The sequence below is a fragment of the Leopardus geoffroyi genome, chromosome C1 (genome assembly GCF_018350155.1).
Source record: "Leopardus geoffroyi isolate Oge1 chromosome C1, O.geoffroyi_Oge1_pat1.0, whole genome shotgun sequence".
NCBI classification, from domain to species: Eukaryota; Metazoa; Chordata; class Mammalia; order Carnivora; family Felidae; genus Leopardus; species Leopardus geoffroyi.
In genome coordinates this window covers 13,823,222-13,829,386 of record NC_059328.1, presented here as the reverse complement: position 1 = coordinate 13,829,386, position 6,165 = coordinate 13,823,222, and the positions used below count along the sequence as shown (strand labels likewise).

The 6,165-nt window shown below is 54.4% G+C and overlaps 1 long non-coding RNA gene across 1 annotated transcript; it reads left to right on the top strand.

Moving 5' to 3' along the window:
* The first annotated feature begins 4,088 nt into the window (after positions 1 to 4,088).
* On the top strand, positions 4,089 to 5,278 carry LOC123599938. Its single transcript, XR_006713367.1, has 2 exons — positions 4,089 to 4,444; positions 4,972 to 5,278. It is a non-coding gene; the product is annotated as an uncharacterized LOC123599938 (long non-coding RNA).
* The last annotated feature ends 887 nt before the right edge of the window (positions 5,279 to 6,165 follow it).

Here is a 6,165-nt window from a genome sequence, read left to right as displayed (position 1 = left end):
CAAGTGAGGCCTAGCCCCACACAACACACAGACCATCCCTTAGTTTGCTGGTCCAGCTAAAGACATTCGACAGCCAGGCTTCTAGGAAGAGAGGCCATGAGTACAGCCTGTGCTGGCATTTCGGCCACCGGTGATGTCTGTCCCAGAGGGGAGCTCTGAAGGGCAGGGACAGAACAGCCCAGCCCTGCCAGGTGTGACCGGAAGCACATACTTGGGAGTCCTCAGGAGGGGCTCAGCGGGGAGGCAAGCCATCCCCTGAGAGGGCAGTAGAGTACGGGGTGCTGGGGGAGGGGAGGTGCAGATTCCCGGGCTGACTCCTGCTAGCTGTCAACTTTCTTTCCCGGTCTGAGCCTTGGTTTCACCGACTGCCCAATGGGTTTACTGAGCCTGCCCTCCCAGGGCTGGTGCGAGGACTCAGCGAGTTTACAGAAGGCTTTGCGAACCGCGAAGTGCTGAAAAACTGGTGAGCCGTTCTGATGACCTGCCACAGGCAGGCAGATGACGCAATTCCCGAGTTCATCCCCGGGAAGGCCCGGAGCCCTGCTGCAGGCTCGAGGCGGGGGATCCAGGAGAGCCTGTCCTGGCTAAGGCTGGGGATGTCCTCAATTCCCTTGGCACTTCAGCTGGGGAAATCTGGTTGGAGACACAGCGTGCTCCTCCCAGGATTTGCAAGAGAACACGGTGATCACGAGGTTAGGGTCTGCATCAGAGAGACCTGGGTTTGAACCTGCACTTTACTATTTACCGGCTCTGGTAAGGAGAGTGTCCACGGGGGTCACAGGGGCCCAGAAGGCAGAGCCCAAGCAAGGGGAGATGGCAGCCCCATGGAGGGTTGGCCTGGTGCGGGTATCAGAGCCCGAAGGGTATCAACTTCCAAAGGGAAGTTGTCCACGTAGGGGAGAAGCCTGCAGGAGGTGCCAGAGCCCAAGGGAGGTGAGGAGGGCACCCCTGTGTGTGCGTGGGATGGGGGGACGGCAGAGGGAGACTGGTTACACGTAAAGGGATTGACCGGATTGGGAAATATGCTAAGGATAAAAGAAGCCAGACTTTCGTGTCAGGGAAGAGAGCTGCGGGTATAGACAGGGAGAGGAGGAAAATGAACCCTGTGTTGTTGGATTGGAATTAGAGGTGTCTGTGTGCATGGTTTTCAGTGTAAGAGAGGTACACAAATACAGAATTAAATGTGTGCATTAGGTACTCATCATACACACACGTTTGTATACATGCATGTGTGTGTGTGTGTGTGTGTGTGTGTGTGTGTGTCTGTATAGATAGATTTTCTGCCCCCTCCCCCCACCCCGACCCCTCCTCTGTCCTACTGAGAGGGCCTGGGAGCAGCAACTTCCCACTGGCAGTGAGCACATTTGACACCCAGATGTTGGCTTCTATGTACCCTTCTCCACTACAGGAGCCACGGTTCTTTGCAGACATGGCTGATTGTAAGGGAAAGTACCAGATGAAGCTGGGATGTCTTCTGCCAGAAAGCAAGGAGATGCTCAAAGAATCACGGAGACATACTCCCATGCCCCAGGAGCCGCTTGAAGGGACGACCACTGGCCCTGGTTATGTCTGTTGTCACAAACAATGGTAATAATGGATTATAAGCTGTTGGATACAGTAAGCAGCCACGTGTCCATACTATTCTACCTCAGTAAGTGAATACCTTGAGAATTTGATGAAGAAAGGATTCTTTACAAAGCCTCAAAGTATGTCCTCACAAATTGCTTATTAATTACAAGGCAAGAAAGAGTAACTTGACAGGAAGGAAACCTGGCAGATTCCACCTTAATCAAGTGACCCAATTTGACATCACCAGTAAGGGAACCAATTCAAAGCCAAGTGGGTGGCCCCCGGGATGAATCTAGCCATGAAGAAACATCAGCCGAACCCACATTTTACAAAATAAAGGACCTGAATATCTTCAAAAGGAAGTGTGAGTACGGGGTCCGAACAGAGAAGCCCTGATAGGTCCAGATTCCGCCCTGGGTGCTTTCGCTATAAAAGGCATTGCTGGGATGGTTGGTGAAACTTACATGAGGCCAGGGAGCAGAAGGTGGTAAAATGTGTCAATGACAACTTACCGTGGCTGTTTGTAGAAAGTAAATGCTAAAGACTTTGGAATATCGGGGCCTCGGGAACAACTTACTCTCTTACTCAGGGACTTCCTCTCCAGTGGTTCCAGAAAAATCTTAGTATTGCATGTGCAAATTTTCTCCAGGTTTGCAATCGCTTCAAAGCTTTAAAATCTATTAGTATAGGGGCGCCTGGGTGGCTCAGTCGGTTGGGCGTCCAACTTCGGCCCGGGTCATGATCTCACGGTCCGTGAGTTCGAGCCCCCCGTCGGGCTCTGTGCTGTCAGTTCAGAGCCTGGAGCCGGCTTCGGATTCTGTGTCTCCCTCTCTCTCTCTGCCCCTCCCCCACTCACGCTCTGTCTCTATCAAAAATGAATAAACATTAAAAAAATTAAAATCTATTAGTATAAAAGCAAATACGTCAATGACAACAGAAGAATTCCAACACTGAGCCGGGCAGAGCGCGGCACTCAGACAAATCCTGACATAGTATGTGCCCACCTAATGTCCAGAGTTACGCTGATGACTGCCAGGCTTACTGCACCTCCTGGCCTTGTCTTCTCTTTCTGCCCATCCCTGCCACTTCCCTCCCTGCTCAAAAGTCACCTCCTCCAGGAAGTCCTTTATGAAAATGTCATGTGTATCAATGACTGCGGTTGCCTGGCCTCTCCCAGATCCTGGCCTCCTGCTTTGTTTTAATTCACAATTGCTGGTAGCATAGGAAGCATAGGAAGGGGTTGGGCTGGAGGAACCCCCATCCCCAAGCCCTTCTCCTGCCCTAAATTTCCAGCATCCTCTGACTGGGTGTCTGCCCCTTTCCTCAGAGCAGAAGTCTTCCCAGAAATCACCCCCTCAAGGTCAAGGCCCTTCCTGTCCTGTCCCAGAGTCACAGCGAATCTGGTTCATTGAGTCCATTCCCCTGCCTCTCGGCAGGGACTTTCTTACACTGGCTTGGCAAAAGGGGGCCTTATCTTTTTTCTACATTCCAGGGAACAGGGTTTCCAAAGCATACATCCTCGCGCGATCCCGTAGGCTAGGCTGCCTCGCAGAAGTGTGGCATATACATTCCCCAGCTCGCTGGCTTCTCATCCACCGGTTCACACAGTTGTCACTGACGGGAGCCACACATCCTTGCAAGGTGCCAGGCACTGACCTGGGAACCTTACTCCCATTAGCTCGCTTAAGGCTCGCACATCGTGATGAGGTAGCTACAGTTCAACGCCCACTTTACAGATGAGGAACGGGAGGCTGTGAGAGGCCGTGCTCTCTCTGTGGGGCCTGGTCCAGCATCGGGCCAGCAGCTTTGGGTACATGTGCTCGGTTCATCCCCAAGGGGTGGTCCCCGGGAGGACCATGGGATGCTCCAAATTACTTTCTCATTTTTTAGGATGGGCCCAAGGCTTACACAATTTAAGGGGGACTCTAAGGAAAAGGGTACAAAAATATTCTGCGTTTGTAAATGATGCAAAAAAAGAGATTCGACCCAAGTTCCTGGGAACCTTCCCTCTCCTGTCCTCTCCCCAGGTGGCTTTCTGGATCTTGCCACATACTCAGAGTGAACTGGGCCAGGTAAGGGTGGGGCTCTGTCTGGCTTCAGGGTGGGGCAAGTTAGAAACCCCAGGCTTGGACTGGCCTTAAGAATCACCTTGGGAGCTTACCAAGAATTCATGTTCTTGGGCCCTCGGACCCCCAGACACAGATTTAGTGGGCAGGGCCTGGGAGTCTGTATTTTCAACAGGTCCCCAGGTGAGGTGGCTGCGGTCACCTAGCTCCTGGACACCCCCCCACCCCCACCCACCCCTGTCACCTCTGTGTCTGGTTCCCTGCCAGGCTGGGCCCGGCATTGTGGCTGAGGTCTGGGTTAACAGCCGTGGGCTGAGCGGCTGAGCGGGCCTCACTCCTCAGGTATGCAATTAGCAGCCCCAAGAACAATACCCTCATTTTAATCATTACAGCTCGGAGCCGCCTGGCAATTTGCTGCTGTTTTTACTGCACTAACAAGCTCTGTCTTGGGAACAGGGGGTGGAGGGTTCTCCTTTCATCCCGGCATCCCCAAACACCTGCTCAGGGGGCTGTGGGAGAGCAGGAGAGATGCCTAGCACCGCCTAGGACAATCTGGGGAGTCTTCCTGGGGGTGGTGGCTGCTGGTTACCCAGTGGCAGGATCCAGAAAGGGGCTGGCATCTGGCCCGGTGCTGGCGATACAATGGTAGATAGACAGGTGGACTCCACCCAGGCCCTTGCGGGGCTCACAGGGCGCTGGGAGGGTAAATGTGGTAGCGGACAAGAGGGGCCCCAGCTCAGCTGGGGTGGGGCAGGGGGGCCAGAGCAGGCTTCCTGGGAAGAGATGACATCTTCATTGAGCCCTGAAGGGTAAGTCAAGGTGGGCCAGGTGAAGGGGGTGGGGGCAGCTTGGGCAGATGGGTTTTCTGGTCAGAAGGAACAGCATGTGTAAGGCTCAGTGAGCCTCCTCAGCAGTGCCGAGGGGCGGGACCCCAACTGAAGGGTGACCTGTGGTACATTAGGGTTTTCCAAAGGTGGCTGTGACACTACTTTCCATCTCTCTTGCTCTTTTTTCTTTTTTTTTTTTTTCGAGTTTATTTTTTGAGATAGAGAGAGCATGCACAGGGGAGGGGAAGAGAGAGAGGGAGAGAGAGCCCGACGTGCGGCTTGAACCCACGATCGTGACCCCAGCCCAAGTCATGAGTCAGAGCTTAACCGACTGAGCCACCAGGCGCCCCTCTCTGGCTCTTTTTCTAGCGTGACCTTGACATTCCTCCCATCCAACGCTGGGTCTAGGTCCCCTTTCCTTGAACCCGGGTGGAGCTTTGTGTCTGACACTCCGTGATCTCCAAGGCGAGGTCAGGAAAATATCTTTCCATCTTGCTCTCTTGGGACAGTCACTCTTTGAACCTGGCCGTCATGCTGTGAGGAAGCCCAAACCAGTCCGCGTGGAGAGACGATGCGTAGGTGTCCAGCCCCCAGCATTGCCAAGGTCCTGCTGACAGCCAGCATCAACAGCCAGACGCGTGAGCAAAGACTCCTCCAGACGGTTCCCAGCTCCACCCATCAAGTCTCCCCAGCCTTCAAGTTTTCCCAGCCGAGGCCCCAAACGTCACGGAGAGGAATGAAGCCATTCCCAATGTGCCCAGTCTGTTCCCGGCCCAGAGGCTCTGAGCCTAATAAAGCGGTTGTGTTATGGCCCTAGGTTGCGGGTACTCTGTTCCTTGGCACTGGTAGCTGGCGCAGGTGGCGAAATGCCACAGGACTTTTGCGGGGAGCACCCCAGTGGATGCTTTGGAAAGCTCACCCAGTGTGCAGGGTCGGGGGTGGGTTGGCAGGGCTGAGACTGGACCCGCCCCGGGTGACCCAACGCTCACACCTCCCCAGGTTGCCCTTTCCTTTGTCCCTCTGAGTGTCACAGCGTTCTTTCTCAGGTCCAGTCGACATCTGCTTCCCCGAAGACTCCCTGTGTTTGATGTTGTTCTTCCTCCGGATTCCCGTGCAATCCGTCTCTTCCATTCTGTTCTTCAAGGATGTGCCGGCGGCAGGGACCCTCCAGCCTACTCTTGTACAATTAGTAGCTCTGGTTGTGTCAAAGCCCCTCACGTGGTTTTGAGCTGCAGACTTGGGTTCAAGTCCAGGCTCTGCTACGTCTAGCCGACTGGCTCGCCTGTCTGAGTTCTCTTGGAGAACAGGGACCACAATGGTGCCCAACTCCTATCACTGTGAGAGGGACATGGGAGAATGTTCGGAAGGCATTTGGCACGGGGTAAGGACTCCTTTGTACACGGAGACCCCGCGTTACCACCTCACCTTGTCCGGGTTTCCCTGGACGTCACTGGGCAGTCCGCCCACCCGGATGGTGTGCTGTGTCGACTCAGGTGGCTTGGGCTTCCAGAGCTGGAGGGAACAATGGGGGGCTCCTGGGGCCCTTGTGGGGCGGGGGAGGGGAACGGGTTGGAGGGGGAGGGTCCTGCCTCCCCCACCCCCAGCCTCTCCACTTGGATCTGATTTACATAAGACTTCGACAATTTTTGTTTTCTTTTAAACTTAAAAACGAGGTTTAAAATCACCTCACTGCTTCCCTAAGC